Source organism: Leucopleurus acutus, assembly GCF_964270905.1.
Source record: "Leucopleurus acutus genome assembly, chromosome: 3".
Classification (NCBI taxonomy): domain Eukaryota; kingdom Metazoa; phylum Chordata; class Mammalia; order Artiodactyla; family Delphinidae; genus Leucopleurus; species Leucopleurus acutus.
In genome coordinates this window covers 146,025,940-146,044,414 of record NC_139145.1, presented here as the reverse complement: position 1 = coordinate 146,044,414, position 18,475 = coordinate 146,025,940, and the positions used below count along the sequence as shown (strand labels likewise).

The 18,475-nt window shown below is 36.3% G+C and overlaps 1 protein-coding gene across 1 annotated transcript in view; it reads left to right on the top strand.

Annotated features, from left to right (window-relative positions):
- Positions 1-403: 403 nt before the first annotated feature.
- NIPBL (NIPBL cohesin loading factor) overlaps positions 404-18,475 on the top strand; it is a 190,643-nt gene continuing 172,571 nt past the window's right edge. The window contains exon 1 of the mRNA XM_082836913.1: positions 404-719. The gene's annotated coding sequence lies outside the window, so the exon portion shown is untranslated. The remainder of the gene's footprint in view (positions 720-18,475) is intronic.

The window sequence follows — 18,475 nt, the reverse complement described above, 5'->3', positions numbered from 1 at the left end:
CCGGGAAGACCCGGCCCGCCCGTGCCGCAGCGAAAACGCCGCTCCGCAGGATCGACACTAAAAGGCAACATCCACAGCCGCCCTGAGGAGAAAGGCGCAGAGGAGAGCCGCCGCCGCCTTGCTGCCGGCCGCCGCCCGGCCCCGGGTGCGGTGCGGAGCGGGCAGTGCGGTGCAGCGCAGCCGAAGACGCGAACCGAAGTGGCGGCGGCGGCGCGGCGGTGGCGGAAGTGGAGTGGGGAAGAGGGGGTGGTTGTTAGTGTTTGGCGCCGGCGGAGGGAGTCATTCCTGCAGCTGCACTTCCGGTCGGCATTTTGTTCTGAGAGGGAGAGACGAAACGAGAGAGACACACACACAGGGCTCCTTCCCCCCCCGCCCTCCCCCCCTCCCTCCGTCGGTACCGACTCACCCGACACCACCAAGCCGCAGGGAGGGACGCCCCCGCCGACTGGAGGATTGGTTCCCGGGCCGGCGGCGATGCCCCCCCGGTAGCTCGGGCCCCCGGTCGGGTGTTTGTGAGTGTTTCTATGTGGGAGAAGGAGGAGGAGGAGGAAGAAGAAGCAGCGATTTGTCTTCTCGGCTGGTCTCCCCCCGGCTCTACATGTTCCCCGCACTGAGGAGACGGAAGAGGAGCCGTAGCCACCCCCCCTCCCGGCCCGGATTATAGTCTCTCGCCACAGCGGCCTCGGCCTCCCCTTGGATTCAGACGCCGATTCGCCCAGGTAAATTCCTGCTCTTTATTTCGGCGGCGGCGGCGGCGGCGGCGCCAGGTCCTCAGCGTCTCTCCTCCTCGCTCCCCTCCCCGCCGTTTCCTTAGCGGCCCCAGGTCTCCTCCACGGGCGAGTCTAGAGTTCGCTCCTCTCTGGTGGCAGCCGCCCTGGGTGGCGGTGGTTTGGTACCCTCTCCCGGCCGGCTCCGGTGGCGGGGACTGGGCTCCTGCCGGGCGGCCGGGGAGGCGTAGGCCCGGCGGAGAGTGCAGGCCGCGGGCCAGCGGAATCTACTTGAGCTCGGGGATTAGGAGAGCTTCGGGCTGAGCGGAGCTACTGCTGGTCGGTGACAGGCCTTGCCCGGGAGAAGAGCCGTAGCTAGTGAGGAAGCGGAAACAATACAACTAACAGCAAATGTGCCTTGACCGTCCCCATATTTACAACTTTCCTGGTCCGGGAGTGGGGAACGTCCCAGTGAAACAAACAACCCCCCTTCTTCCCCCTGTGACCCCATGAAGGGAGGAAGTAGTTTCAGTTAGTGAGACAAATGTAAATACTCAGACACGGATCCAGTGGTAATTCTTTTCCTGTGTAAAACTTGTTTGGACGTTGGAAAGTTAATAAAGACTCATTTTCTTTTTAAAAAGAATTAAGTCGTCCACATGAATATTTCATATAGGAACCCGTAGTGTGGTAGACAACTGCATATGACCCCCACCCACGCAAAGAGCTTTTATGTTGCTGTTTGACAGTGTGTTGCACATGGACTTTTTATTCAAAGACAAGTATAAAGTACTTGACAGGTTTACCCTGCCACTTTATATTTGTGTGCGTTGTATAAGGACAGTTTTAAACGATTATACGTAACACACTTAGGTACTTCCTGATCTAAACGTGTAGAAGCTTAAAAAAGATTTTTTAAATGTTCTGAGAATTGTGCTGAGATACAGGTACAACCAATTTTCTTTAGAAGGATGGAAATTAAGTTATGCTTAAAATCCCTGGGAGGTTAAAAAAAAATGTAGAAGGTGCCATCCTTTCATGTCAGGGCAGATCTTCTTGAGGTCCCAGGATTGTCATTGGCTGTTTGTGCCCATGATGTTTGACTGTGTAATGAGAGAGGTGTCATTTTAATAGGTCAAATGTATCTGTAAATGCTGGAGAAAAAGGTCAGTTCTATCTTAAATTCTAGTTCACAAATAAGTTAAGTGTTTAGGTCTTGCTTATGGAGGCGTTGGTAATGTAGGTTGGCATAAAGGAAAAACCAGTTTAAAAGTCCTCAGCCATACAAGTTGCACAGAAAAATAAATGTACCTGGGTTAGACTGTTTTGATACTTTGTCTCATAGTCACTGAAGGAAACCTTTCATTGCTTAAAATGAAGCAACACTGATCAAAAAAGTCCCTTGTTTTATTAGTGGGTGTTAACATTGGTTCGAATTTTTTGTGTCTCATTGAATTATTATTGTCATTGTAGAAGTAACTTTTCTGAAGGTTGTTCTTGAGTTTGGCCCTCTGCTTAAAATAAATTGTTCCACATTTCCTGCAAACGTATGGATAAATGTTAAAAAGAGTGAAGTTAATATAGCTGTCACGTACGAGGCATGTTTTTAATGCTATAAATCCGTGTAGTAGTCAGTAGCGTGTCCGTGATTTGTATTGGTCAGGGAGCAGTTTGAATTTTAAAAAGCCTGAAGCTCCTGCTGAGCCCCAATCCCGGCCTCCCTCCCTCCCACTAATCTCCCATTCCTGTCTTTGTGCTGCCTGCTCCTGTTAGACACTGTTTGCTACAGGGCCTCAGGCCTACACTGGGTGGGGGGCACGCTAATGGGGGCTGGGGAAGGGGGGGGAGAATACAGAAGGTAGGAACAGTTCACTTCTTAAGCGGAGGATTTGGGGGTGGGAGGCGGGGTAAGGGCTTCAATGTAAATGTTTAAAAGGCCCTTATATGAACCTGCGATTGTCTTTACAACTTAAAATACTGAGACCTATGTCAAGGGATGAACATACTTCTACTAAAGGTAATGGAAAGAGGAGTTCTGCTTGCTTAGTTTTCATCAGCAGGAACAACTTATCTTTAGCGTTTTATATAGTTAAAGGGAGCTTTCTTACACAGATGTTTAAATCAGTATATTAGATATCTATTTATGTGACTGATTTTTTATTGTGACTTGGAATTAAAGTGAATTAGTTCTTATCAGACCCTATTTTCCTAATTCTACATATTTAGTAATCTGTAAGTAATATAGGTTGTGTGATAGCTTTTGTTCAGGTACCATAAATATTTCTTTAAATTACATTGAAAATATTTTTTGTTTAGTCCAAACCGATTAAATAGATTATTTTTAAAGGAGACATTGTGAAACTTGAGTAAAACCTAAACTTGAACTTTACATTTTTGATAACTTAGTTGGAAGGAATAATTTGTGTTTCCCTAGAGATTAGGAATAGTCTGCTCTACCTCCCCTGTATTGGTCGGGATAGTCACCAGTGGCTAATCTTGTATTTCCATTTTTTTTTTTAATTCAGCGAAAGGAAACAACTATAAGTGTTCCAGAAATCTTATAATGCTGGTTATATTATAGGATAAATATTTCATAATATACTTAGAAGAAATTTCAACAGTATGGTTTATTGTTTCTTTTGAGTCTGCAGAGTTACCAGTAACTTATAATAATTACTTGAAAAGAAAGTAGTTTTAAAGTATATCATGAAAGTCTAGTAAATCAAATTAAAGTTGAATAGTAAATAATTACTCTAGTGTTTTGAGATGAGTATATTGGATGCTTCCTTTTGAAAGCCATTCAACAAATTTGTTTACTAAAGTTATTCGAAAGCCTTTTGAACCTGTGCTATGGATCATTATTAATACCGTCCACCTTTAAGAAGAAAAGAGTTATCTTCGAAGAAAGACTATTGCAGATTCTCTTTGGGGATGAAAAGTGAAAGTTTTCAGTATGGTAGTAAGCCTAGTTTTGGTTTTCTGCATAATGATCATTATTAAATTTCAAAAATATTATGAGCAAAGCTGTACCAATTCAAACATGAAGTTTTCTTTATTTGGAGCCAGGCTACCCAACTCAAACATGTATTTTCTAAGGCTTCCTAAACTAATTTCATATTTAATTTTTTGGTATCAATTCATCATCAGACTGCTATAGAAACATTTGAACCCATCTGTGTTATATTTTGACATACTCTTCTATGGTATTTTTACTCTCCCAAAATAAGGTGTAAAAATTAATAATAAAGAGTAAATAAAAACTAAAGAGTTTGTGTTTTACACAGTTTCATTTAACTTTCCGCACTCTGTTGCTTATTAGGAAAAGCATAATTTGTAAGTAATTCTGAAATTTTTTAAATAATGTAAGATTTCAGTTTTATATAAAGTGACTGGGAAGACTGAGGTAAATAAAAATTCTTTTCATAGAAATGTAACTTCAATTCCGTTTATCACATTTATTTGCCATAAAACGAATAGGAAATTACTGACTAGGAACTTTATAGAAGCCTGGTAATTAAGTGTTTAGTTGACATCTTTAATATCCTGAGCATACTAAGTTGGCTTTGGTGGTAATGTATGGTCTTATGTAGCTTTTACAAATCATTTAAAAATATACTTTTTGAACAAAGTTTTTTTCTATTTTTAGCAGATGTCAATAATTATTCTCTGTATTTTTAAGTCAGTCCTTTTTCAGGGTGACCTGAGTTCATTCATAAATATTCTCATTTCCCTGCAAGGTAAATGACCAGCGTGATTTCCATTTTTTGATGAAAAACTCAGAGGCCACATGATTTGTAGAGATTCATGTAGTGACTCAGTGGGAGATTAGGTATTCTCTGACTCTTAGTAGTTTCTTATTAGATTATGTTGCTGTAAGAAACCTGTGAGCTTTGGTCATGAAGCTAGGTATTGCTCAGTGCTGACACTGATACCATTTGTGATTTTTTTCAATTATCTGAGTCCAGGGTGCTTTTCTCATCTCCATAGAGAGATATGATACTTGTCTTTTGGTTGTATTTTCCTGGTATGAAAATAGTACTTTTACATTAGAAATCTTGACCTTGTGTGTATATATTTGGTGTTCAGGTGATTAAGTTTATTTACATATGTCCCTCTTCAGGAGTGTAAGTGAATTAACTGTATGTGTAGTAAATAATGACTCCTTAAAGTTTTATTCTTATTCTGTTTTTTAACTACTAGAGTGGAATTTTAGTGTTTCTAATTGATTTAAATGCGATTTTAAACACCAAGTCTGCAGTCAGTTTTAATGAATTGAGTTTTGTCAGATTGCATTATGTTTTAAGGCAGGTTTCTTTCTATTCCCAAAGTGATATTACTAGGAGAGATCATTTCTTGATACAGCATTGCCAGCTAGGTAAGATTTTGAGGGGTTATTATTTGCCAGGAATTGTGTTAACGTGTGTATGCCCCCCCAATATTACCTCATTTAATTCTTCTAACAGGCTCCTGAAATAGAAACAATTATCATCCACAATTTACAGATGAAGAAACTGAGGCTGAAAATGTCAGAAAACTGTCTATTGTCTTATTAGTATGATCAGTCTGATTTATATTTGTTCTTAAGGACTTAGGATTCCACATTTCTGGTTTTAGTAAATTCTTAATTATTATCCTTTAGTTGCTCAGTTGAATCAATACTTAAAAGTCATGTAGTCAAGGAAATTATGTACTTTAGGCAAAGAACTAAAATAGAATCTAGACTATATATGCTATATATATTAATAATAATTTCAATAATTTTGAAGTCAGCACATCTTTACTGTCTTACATTGTAATTTTGAGTTTGTTAATCTGAATTTTTTACTTCTTTTAAGTTTTTTATATTGAGTTGAAACTGTCAGAGCATCTTTTTAGAAAGGGAAAATTGAGCTTTAGAGTGATTTTATTCATAGAAATGTATATGACCAATTTGTATTGTAGTAGATGAATCTATAAATTAGTATGACTGGTACTTTTTAAAAATTCCAGTATTTATATAGCCAAAGAATGTGGATTGTTTTGAAGTTCTCAGCTTGGGAAGTTGTGCACTTATTCCAGAGCTGTTGCCATTACATACACTCTTATGGGGATTCTTTTAGTGAATACCTTTATAGACCTTGAGCTAGTATTTTTTTCTCATTCTTAATGGCATACGTTTATCTTCAGGGGTGAATTTGAATTTTAGAGACAGTAAAAAAGTAATTTAGAACTTAGGAAAGCTAAGATTTAAGATCTTTTTGTGTCAGGCATTGTGTTGAGTGCCTTACATTTGTAATATGTAATATTATTGAGTGATTCCCATGTGCCAAAAACTGTGCCAGGAGCTTTATATGGATTTTCTCAATTCTTCAAGGTATAGTATGAGTTTGGTTATATTTATTACTCTAAGATATTTGAGAAAACTGAGATATAGAATGATTAAGTGACTAAGGTCATACAGCTAACAAGTGGAAGAAAGTGGAGAAAGGACTCTGGAGTTGATGCTTCACCCACCACCCTTAACCACTACACTGTTTATCGTGATTACCTCCCAACTATCCAATGAGGTTAGTGATAATGTTCTTGTTTTACAGACAAGGAAGTTGAAGCTCATCATGTTTAATAACCTGTCCAAGGTGGCAATTCTAGCAGGTGTTAGAGATAGGATCCCAACTCAAATATGTCTAATTCTAAAACTTCTATTCTTTCCATTCTGCCACTCTGTCTCTTCAAGATTTATAATACTTTTGTTTGTTTTTTTTTTTGATAAAAAGAGTAGGCTTGATTATAAAGTAGTGAGACTTGTTTTTCTTGTGTGGCTTATAAAGCTATCCTATGGCTTAAAAAGAGGAATTCTAAAGTTTTTTGGTCAGTTATAGCTGATACATTATCTGATTACAGTTTTTTAAAATACACCTTGTTAACTTTACACTATACAAAATGTTCCTATGTACAGATGTGCATTTAAATAGAATATTGATGTTAAATATAATGCATGCTGTATTTTTTGAAAGTGTGGAAAAGCCACTTTATTTTCATAATATTGTGATTCTTGAATTATTTTTTATAAAAACATTAAGCATTAAAAAATATTCTCAAGAATACACTAAATTTTTAACATAATTAATGTAGGTAAATTTTTTTGCCATCCTACGTTTGTGTAACATTTAACATGATATAGCAAAACTCTTAAAAATTTTCTTTTGTATGTATTTGCCTTTTGGCAGAAAGGAAAAACTTTAACAGGATGGAAAAACATGGAATTAGCAACATTGATTAATTTATTTATTTAAATAATTTTGTATACTTTTACCTCTCCTGAGAAATTCAGAAGCTGTGACATAATTTTGAAATACTGGATTCCTTTTCGTTAGAATGAACACATTTGGGTCACTTATACTCTCAATTCTTTAGTCTTGTGCCAATAAAATGCATGTGTACTTCATAAGTACTGTTTTTTAAAAATAGTCATTGATTCTAGATACCTTAAAAACTAACAGTGCTTGAAACACTAATGAATTATTAAAATTCAAACTATAGTTTACTGTAAAAATATTAATATTTATGATGGTATATTTAATTTCTTTATTTACAAACAAACAAGTCCTTGAAATTAGTCCTAGTAAGGAAATAGGAGTTTTTTCAACACTCAGTTTTCTCAACACTGCTACTTGGCAACCCGTTTGGGATTTTATTTTATTTGTTGTTTTGCTTGGTTTTTTCCTATATTTGCTATGTTTTATTTTATTTGGTTTTTTTTTAATTGAAGTATAGTTGATTTACAATATTGTATTAGTTTTAGGTGTACACCATATTGATTCAGTATTTTTGCAGATTATATTCCATTATAGGTTATTATAAGATAATGGGTATAATTCCCTGTGCTATCCTGTATATCCTTGTTGCTTATCTATTTTAACCCTTTCAGGATTTTAAAATCTGCTTTTAGTTCTGTTTGTCTGATAGGATTGCCAGTTTCTACGTAAAGAGATTGATGATCTGAGTATAGGCTATACATAATTTAGTTTTTCTTTGGTAATGACCAAATTGAAATTTTACATGGGTATATATTGGCCCTAACTCCCATTAAAAAAAAGTACTGTTCTTAAAAAATGGTTGCACATAACATAATCTTTTTCCCAGGGTTCTGCCTATGTCTCAGAAAACTCTTAAGGTTGAAAGTTGAAATGTAATGGCCTAAAAGCTACTGCTATCATTTTTTTCCCTTTGAGAAAAGAATTAAGAATCCAGTATTCATGCTGTAACCTACTCCAGGTTATCCTGAAAGACATATATGCAGTATGCTTTTTATTTAACTCTACTAATATTCTGTTTCCCTTTTCTTATGTATCTCTTTCTCTCTCTGTCAGTGTGCAATCTTTATCTCCCCCCCTAAGCAAATTTTTACACAGCTTGGTGAATATAGGTGATATTTTTAATGTTAATGAAACCTAGAGCAGTTTAAAAGGCCTCAGATTCTGAGATCTTCATAAGTTCAAAATATTGCTGGTGAAAAAGCATTGACACTAACTGTGAAAATACATACTAGGGTAGCATTCTTACTTTGTTCTGGAGGTGTGTTACTTCTCAAAACGTCAGCTCAAGGACCAGAAATTTTTTTTTAAGGAGAAAGAGAAGGCATGGCCTTTTTTGTTTAAGTTTCCCTGGCCATTTAATTTCATAGCATTTGTCAGTTTATTGCTTATACCTCTTGATAAAATAATTTGTTCCTATGTTTTTCAGACATACTAAACCACCAGCTCTATGAGAGCAAGGAGACATTTTCATGTTTATGTCTGTAACACCATCGCAGTGCTTGTCCTGTGCTATAGGTATTCATTACATTTTTGTTGAACTGATTAATTAGAATTAAACTATAATAGTATTTACATATATCCCAATCAGTACATACATCACATAACTTATGTATTAAAAGAATCAAAGAAAAACTTAAAACAGTTATTTTTTTAGCTGTTAAGATTGTAAAGCATAGGAAGGAGCTTTTGTTTTGCTCCCTTGGGCAGTAGAATTGAGAGTAAGATACTGGGACTTATTGTAAGAGGGAAAGTATCTAAATACTTTGTTTTAAGCTTAAGATTGGTTTATTGTAGTTTTTGTTTTCTTTGCTAATTTAAGTATTATATATAATAACAATTTAGATAATTAGAAATACATTACAGCACATTAAAAATGCTGTTTAAATATAATAGTGATATGGTGACTGAATTTTTTTTAAGTAAGACTTATTGAGGTATAATTTACACTATAAAATTCACTATTGCCGTTGTACAGTTTGATGAGTTTTGACAAACATTATCTTGCAACTGCTGCCTTAATCAAGACATATAATATTTCCATCACCCCCCAAAGTTCCCTTATATCCTTTTGTAATCAGTTTCCTACCCCTAGTCTAGCCCCTGGCAGCCAGATCTAATTTCTGTCCCTGTAGTTGTGTATTTTCTAGAATGTCACGTAAATGGAATCATACTTATATAGGCTTCTGGGTCTGGTTTCTTTCACTTAGCATAAGGCTTTTGAGATCCATCCATGTTGTTGCCTGTATTAGTAGTTTGTTGGTATCTGAATTTTGAAATTGAATTTGATATACTCTTTAACTTTGGTACTACCCTGTCAAAAAATACTTTGAATAGTTTTAGATATTTGTCTCAGATTTTGCAGCTGCTTTATTATTGGACATAATTTTACTTGCCCATGTTTACCCCTCAACTCCAAAAATCTTGTAATTTACATTACTGTTGAGTGGCATGCATTTATACTAGTCAATTCTGTTAGGTTAGCTGCTCTACCAAGTAGGTAAAATAGACATTGCCCTCTTTTTCATCATAATTAAAATAGGTAGCATTGTGCATTTTGAACATACAGCACATAGAAACTGGAACAATGGTGCAGTGATAACTTATCCAGAAATTGAGTTTACACTTTAGTATAAAACTGCTGTTTATACTAAAAATAGAGCATAGGTTATAGTGAAGAACAGTCATCGCTTCTCCTCTAATCCTTAAAGTTAGAGAAGTAGTGCTATTTCCTGAAAGTTGGGGCAGATAATGATGAAAAAGAGTTATTTTGTTTGACCACCTATTTTGTTCCCCCTCCCTCCTCCCTTTTTGAAACCGCTTTCTCTCTTGGGTGCAAGGATATCAGTCTCATTTGTAGACTCTTTGCTAGCTCTTCCATCTCTGCACACTCCTTAAATATTGGTATTCCCAAGGTGGTTCTTCAACCTTCATTCTGTTCTCGCTTCCTATTGATTTAATCTATTCATTTGACTTATTTTACATGCTGATGACTCACATATCTCTCTCCAGAATATAATTTTCTTCTGAGACAGATCCAGCTGTCTTACCAGGCACCTCCTGATGTCCCATAAATACTATAAATTCAAAAGTAGTGTAGAAGTCTGAACTCATGTGTCAGTTCTTCCCTAACCTTATCCCCTCCCACTCAAAAAGAAAAAGTATTCTTAGAACTATGTGAAGTAGGTTAATGTTCCCATCATTAACTCAAGTTGCCTAAACTAGAAACTTGGTGATAATGCTTGACCCTTCTTCTTTAGTGTATCTCCAAACAAGTTGTTTACCCAGTTGTTCACCCATTCATAGCACGTCCCTGAATATCACTTGAATCCATCCCTCCTTTACAGTTTGATTCTGAGAGTGGGCGTGTACGTGCAGCTTGTTGGATGGAATAATTTATAGCATTTTAGGAAAGATTTAGAGGTAATTGTGAAAGATGTATTTAGTGTTAGGATACTTTTTGCTCATATGCTTGGGCTCTGATATTTAAAATTACGGTGTAACTTTCAGTACCTTTCATGTTTTATAGCTTAAATGTCAGTGTTTTCTGTACCCATTTCCATATCTAAAATCCAGAACTTCTTACGTTAGAACCCAGTGTATCAAGTAGAACAGTTTGAACTCAGTCTTCTTTCCATACCTTACTTTTAGAGCACTACATTTCATGGATGTGTACGTTCATTTAAATGCTGCATGTTTATGTGTTCAGGGGCAGAGTCTGAATTGAGAAGAAAATGAGAATGTAGGAGCAAAGGAAGGCTTTTAATTGACTTTCCTGTACTGTGGAAGCAAGTTTACTTGTATAACATTTTCATTTTTATTGCAGGTAACAAAACTAAAGAAGCAAATGCAGTGGGGATATGATACTGTTCAGTTGCTAGGCATGCAAACATTTTTAATGGCAAGAGTCACATATACTGTAGCTGTATTACATGTTTGTGAGTTAGGAGGTTGTTGCTCATGGTTTTGTATAACCTTGCAATGTTTCTTCCTTAGAATAAGAAGTTATCTCCTTATTCCCCAGTTTGAACAGAAGGGTATGCTTAGAGTCACTGATTTAAATAACCCTAAGTATCTCTTGTGAAGGGCATCTTAAAATGTGATGCTACCTTGAAAAATGAAGTAAACATTTTCTTCACTGTATCTAGAATTTATAACTAAAGAAATAATAGGTGCTGTATTTTGTTCTAGTGCTAATTGCCATGTTTTTGAGAAAATGGGATCAATCCAAAGGCTGTTTACAAAGACTGACCAAGAACCTTGCCTAGTTATTGAGTTGTGGTGGCTTGCACATAGTAAGCATTCAACGAACAATTGTTGAATACATGAATTTGAATTATATTTTAGTTTTGAGATATAGAACTGATTGGAGTGACAGCAGATAGGTGGGGCTTGCTAAATATTAAGCAAATTTGATAGAGGAAAGAGAACACTGAGCCCGTAAAAGGTAGGACAGCCTTTAAAGCAAAGAATTGTGTAATTTAACTACTTGTATTTGGATAATTAGGTTTGTTTAGCTGGATAAGAGGAAGATCTATGTACAGAAGTGTTTTTGAATTCTTTCTATTCTTTTATTCCCACTCCAGTTTTGCTTCTGATTTCAAGTATTAGCTCTGGACTTCCATCTTCAGTGGTAAGGGACGATGTAATAGGCTCAGGGATAAAATGACCTGCATAATCCAGATATGCATATTAGGACATGGGAGGTGTTGGTGGGAAAGGGAGAGAGATATTATAGTTCTTCAGTCGTTTCCAATTATTCATGGTTTTTAGCTTATGTCAAAGTGCCATTGTCCTCAGTATTGAGATGAGGGGGCCTAAACACTAGAATTTAAAACGACTTAGAGATTACAACATGCTTGTTACTATGCTACCTCGATCTGGAGCCATGTTGCCACCTATGCTAATTATCATATGGTTTTAGTGATTCTGTTTTCAACTAGACGACAGCCACCAAAATTTTAATGTTCTTTATAAAAATTTCATACTTCAGCCATTCTCCATTCCCTTAGTTTTCTTGGGAACCAAAACTACTTATAGTTTGCTGGTATGATAGGTAAGGCTAAATTGTGGGATTTAGAGCTTAAAAAATTTTAAGAATCTCAAAGCAAAAGCTTTTCCCTCTCTTTTTTCCTTTAATTATAGAAGCAGTATGGAAAAAAACTACATGCTATTTGGAAAATAGGAAAAAAAATATAATCTCATATTTTATGTTTTTCCCTACTATGTTTTTAATAAAAATATTTGTAGAATATAATTATGGTTAAATATGTATTTACGGTATAAATATATGTACCTAGTCCTGTTTTCTCTTAAGGTTTTATCATAAAGATATTCCTAATTTTTTATATAGCGTTCATAAATATTTAAAATGTTGCCCAACATTCTGTCAGTGGATGAACCGTAATTTTCTTAGTATTCTACTTTGGACATTTTACTTGCTGTCACTTCTTTCTGTACGAAAATGAGGCAGTGGAACATCTTTATATGTACAGTTTTTTCCCCCTTTGGGGACTTTATTCATTTAGAGTAGAATTCCGTTAGTGGTAGTTAGGCCAAAAGGTTTGAACCTTTCTGTGGCGCCTAATATGTATTTCCAAAAATAGTTTTACCCTTCCATAATCTTTATTTTCATTCACGTCTTAATTCATTCAGTGAATTCATTTCTTTCATATGATGCACCTTTCCTATTAAGATTATTGTTAGGTCATTTAAATGCTCATCTCCTCCACTGTTGTGGCTGTGGTCTCTTTTCAATATATTTTTGAACTTCATAATAAAAATAATGGGTTTTTCAAACTGGGTATATCATTTGGAGGTATTATATAGTGAAATTAGCATAGAATCTTGTCTGAACTAGCTTACTAGCCATGTGACATTTAGACCGGTCATTAAGCCCATTTCTTCAGCTGTAAACTGAAGGAGTTCTCAGCTTTTAGGATTTTTGTGGACTAATAAAAACACAAAGCAAAGGGGGAAAAAAGGAATTTAGATAAATGAAAGAAGAGAGTAGGTAGGTCCTAGAGATACAGTTATAGTTAAGGGATCATCAGTCTTTTATCTGCAGAAAAGTAGTAGGTAGATTTTAGATTGGAACGTATGAAAAAGAAAAATCAGGTTTTTGGTAGGTCCTATTACTTAGACTTAATTTTTGAGATATGAAACATCTAGTGTGATGTGGACTTGGCTTTGATCTCATATTCATTCTTTTGTTCATCAAACATCAAGTGTTTCCTCTATCTCAGGAACTATAAGGCATTACAAGTGGTGAAATAAAATATTTCACTCTTGCCTTCAAGGATCTTACAGTCTAATAATAGATAAAGATTTTGTTACAATATCAAGATTAACAAAGAGGATACAGTAGGAACACTGAGGGGGATCACCTAATTTAGGCTAGAGATGATGTATAAAGTAAGTTTAGAAGGCCATTAATTAGACTTGGGAGTCTGGGGCAACAGTTTGATTTTGGAAACTGCAGATGCTTTGATTATTGGAGCATAGGGCTGGAAAAGGAGTGTGCCAAAAAGATTCGAAGCTACAGAGAGGGGCAGGGTCCAGATTATGAAGGAATGTATATGCCTTTAAGAATTCTGCATTGGCTTCTGAGTTGAGGATTGATTCTCAAGTTCCTTGTTTCTGGGCCTTGAAGTATGAAAGTTCCATTCACTAAAGATCAGGAATATAAGAGGAGAAGTTTATAAGAGTTGGAAGATGGGGTTGTAGAGGAAGGGAAGGAGATGATATTACAGTTTTAGGCATGTCAGTGGGACATTCAGGTTTGTGGTAGATATGAGAGTCTCAATACTTGAGAGCGGAGAAGACATTAGGCTTTTCTTTGGCAAAGTCATAATTATGAATTAGTCTATTAGAGAATTATTTTTATGAGGACATTTCTAAATCTATGTAGACTTTTAAAAAGGATATGTAAAATTTAAGTTTAAAACCATGTTGATATCCTAGAATTTCTTTTATTACCTTAACTGAGACTATCCAAGGCAATATTCAATTTATTATTATAGTTCTCGTATAGATATACAAATTAGAATTAGCATATAGCTTTTATTTATTTATTTAATTTATTTTTTAACATCTTTATTGGAGTATAATTGCTTTACAATGGTGTGTTAGTTTCTGCTTTATAACAAAGTGAATCAGCTATACATATACATATATCCCCATATCTCTTCCCTCTTGCGTCTCCCTCCCTCCCACCCCTCTAGGTGGTCACAAAGCACCAAGCTGATCTCCCTGTGCTATGCGCCTGCATCCCACTAGCTATCAGTTTTACATTTGGTAGTGTATACATGTCCATGCCACTCTCTCACTTCATCCCAGCTTACCCTTCCCCCTCCCCATGCCCTTAAGTCCATTGTCTAGTAGGTCTGCATCTTTATTCCCATCCTGCCCCAAGGTTCTTCATGACCTTTTTTTTTTTTTAGATTCCATATATGTGTGTTAGCATACGGTATTTGTTTTTCTCTTTCTGACTTACTAGCATATAGCTTTTTTTTTTTTTTTTTTGTGGTACGCGGGCCTGTCTCTGTTGTGGCCTCTCCCGTTGCGGAGCACAGGCTCCAGACGCGCAGGCTCAGCAGCCATGGCTCACAGCCCCAGCCGCTCCGCGGCATGTGGGATCTTCCCGGACCGGGGCATGAACCCGTGTCCCCTGCATCAGTAGGCGGACTCTCAACCACTGCGTCACCAGGGAAGCCCACTAGCATATAGCTTTTGAAGCCAACATAAAATGAATAACTTTTGGCTGGTTAGTAGGAATACAGTCTACCAAACACTGTATCACTTTTCACATTTTGGATGGAATGGATATTAAAAAATTTAGTGACTTGGTCAAATTGTTGTAGATACTAATAGTCATTTGAAAATTTCTTTCAAGGCTGACCTAGAAGATCTCTCCAAACAGTCTTAAATCAGGGTTAAAGGTAGTATTTAAAAAAAAAATCTTACTTGGTTTAAATTACCAGAAGATAATAATACCATTTCTTCTTATGGCTTTGTTTTCCAGTGTACTGACTATTACTATGAACTTAGGATAACAAAATGAATGTTCTTGTATGACTATTTTCTATTGTATAAGGCTGTTCTTAGGGCCTTCCTGGTGTATTTGTCTATCCAACATAATCTGAAGACTGCTTCTTTAGTTGGTTTTATACTAAATGCATACATATTATGAGATCTTTAGTGAGAACTATGTTGCTTTGCTCATGAGGGGATTGTCTTTACAGATATAATTTAAGGCCTGCTTTTAGAATAATTAAATAAAAAATGAAAAGCAGTAGCTTTTCAAAAGTATTATATGCAGGAATAATTATGAAGGAATCAAACTGATTTGTCAAAAATAATTTACCAGGTCAATATCAAAATGAAAATGAGTGCTTTCCTAGTATTTAAGTACATTTAAGTAAATGTACTTCTTGTTTTTTGTTTTTTTTTGGATTAGAGAGTTGGCGTGTCAGAATCACCTAGGGAACTTTTTCAAATTATAACCCTTTTATGGAGATGTAAGGTAAATTTTATAAGTTTCTCTATTAGCTAGTTCCTTAGTAATCATTCCACAAGAATTAATTGAGTAACTATTGTGCTCTCAGCAATGAATTCTAGGCATTTGATGCTAGGAATTTTTTTCAGCCTCCCTCTCAAAGTTTACATGGCTGCCTAAGAGATGCCTCTATTTTATTTATTTTTTCTATTTCTATTTTATTTTTTCTATTCTATAAAAATATCATCTGCGAGGCATAAAGGAGCAAAGAACCATGGTGAGCAGAGTTATTAATGCCTTAAAATTAAAAATAGAGGTAGAATGGAGTGGAGTTTCTGGATACGAGAGAGATTGTAGTAGAATCAAGGAAAGAAGAGTAGCAGATACTACAAATGAATTTGGCAAAAGAATTAGTGAGAAAAATTGAAGTTAAAAACTCAAATACAGGGCTTCCCTGGTGACGCAGTGGTTGGGAGTCCGCCTGCCGATGCAGGGGACATGGGTTCGTGCCCCGGTCCGGGAGGATCCCACATTCAGCGGAGCAGCTGGGCCCGTGAGCCATGGCCGCTGGGCCTGCGCGTCCAGAGCCTGTGCTCCGCAGCGGGAGAGGCCACGGCAGTGAGAGGCCCGCGTAATGCAAAAAAAACCCCTCAGATACAAGTTAGCAACAGTACTTAGAATAAAATAAAAAATGATGAACTGACTGATCTCTTCGTAAGGTTGCTTATGTTTAGAAAGTTTACTTAAAAGTCAAAGTGCCTTATTTTATATATGTTGGATATACACTTTTACAAAGTGATGTGTAAAATGCTTGGAACCGTGCTGTGCACTTACAATAAGTCCTCAGCAAATATTTATTCTTCCCAAACCCGTGTCCCCCGCATTGGCAGGCGGACTCTCAACCACTGTGCCACCAGGGAAGCCCATATTTATTCTTTTTATTTGTTGACAGCTACCTTTCTAATTGGTGATTTGATGAAAAACATACTTGTCAAGTATATTTTTAAATAAAAGTCTGCTAGTTTGTGACATAATAAATTATTATTTGGAAGGTATTGGATAAGAAACAGAAAGTTATCAAATCAACTCAAGTTCATCTGGTATTGAAATGTGATAAGTACTCCTTCACAACACAACTTGGCTATATACCCCAAATCAAGTGAAGTATCCCAAATAATAACTCTACTTATACAAGGAACTTCATTTAACTCATTCTGTTATCTAAAGTTAATTATGCCTCTAAAGGTATTGTACTGTACTGCTGTGTATGGCAATATACATATATATACAAATATATCCACTATATTTTGTTAGCTCATTTTGTATTTTCCAGCTTCACACCTTTTAGTCAAAACATTTACCTCCTTTTCTCTCCATCTATCCAAATCCTACCTTCTTTCTATCAAGATCTTAGGGGTTTTGGGTAGTAATGGAGGTAGGTAGCATATTAGAGTCACCTGGGGTTTTTGTGGGTTTTTTGGTTTTTTTTTCCCCAAGCTTACATTTTCTCTCTTTGCTCTTGCCCCAATTCATGTGATCTCTTCCTTTTCTAATACATACCTGAGTGTAGGAGTTAGTAATGTAAGTTATATGCTGACTCATCACATTTTCATATTGTATATCAAGCTATGGCTTATTTTGTTTCATTTTCACGTTATTTATATTATCAATCAGATTATAAACTCTTTGAGGGCAGGATCTGCCTGTGGTACCTTATAAAGTATCTTGCCTGGAGCAGGCTTTTAGCAAGCGTTCACTGATTAAGTGGCTCATCTGAACTAGTTTGAAAAGGTTTGGAAACTATTTCACATTCTTAAAAACCATAAAATTCACTCTTTTAAAGTGTACAGTGGTAAAAATTCAGTGGTTTTTAGTATATTCACAAAGTTGTACAACCATCATCACTGTCTAGTTCCAGAACATTTTCATTCCCCTGAAAAGAAACCCCATACCCATTAGCAGTCACACTCCATTCTTCCCACAGCCCGCGGCAACCACTATCTACCTTCTGTTGCTATGGATTTCCTTATTCATATAAGTGAAATCATACAATGTGGCTTTTTTGTACCTGGCTGCTTTCACTTGGTCATCCATGTTGTAGCATGCATGAGTAGTTAACTGCTTTTTATGGCCAAATAATATTCTATTGTGTGGGTATACCACATTTTACTTAACCTTTTGTCAGTTGATGGACATTCGGGTTCTTTTCACCTTTTGGCTATTATGAATAAAGCCTCTTCTGTGTTTTCAGTTCCCCTGAGCAGATACATAGGAATGGAATTTCTTGGTCATATGCTAACTGTATGTTTAACTCTTTGAGGAACTGCTAGACTGTTTTCCAAAGAAGCTACAGGGTTTTTACATTTCCATTAACATTGAGGTTTACACTTTCTCAGCATCATCTCTAATACTTGCTATTGTCTGTTTGAGTATAGCCATCCTAGTGGGTGTGCAGTGGTATCTCACTGTGGCTATGATTTTATTTTGGGCATCTTTTCATGTGCTTATTGGTCATTTATCTCTGGAGAAATGTTTATTCTAATCGTTTGCCCATTTTTAAGTTGGATTATCTATCTTTTTATTCTTAAATTATTAAAATTTTAATATATTCCGGATATGTGTCCCTTATCAGATGTATGATTTGCAAATATTTTCTCCGATTCTGTGGATTATCTTTTCACTTTACTTTCTTGATAGTATCCTTTGAAGTGCAAAAGCTTTTCATTTTGTTGATGTCTGATTTATCTGTTTTATTCCTTTGGTTGCTTGTGCTTTTGATACCATGTTTAAGAAACCATTGCGTAATCCAAGATCATGAAGATTTACACCTATATTTAGTTTGAGCTCTTTAAGTCTGATCCATTTTGAGTTAATTTTTTGCATATGGTATGAGGTAGGGATCCAACTTCACTCTTCTACATGTGACTATCCAGTTGTGCCATTACAATATGTTGAAAAGACTGTTCTTTTCCCATTGA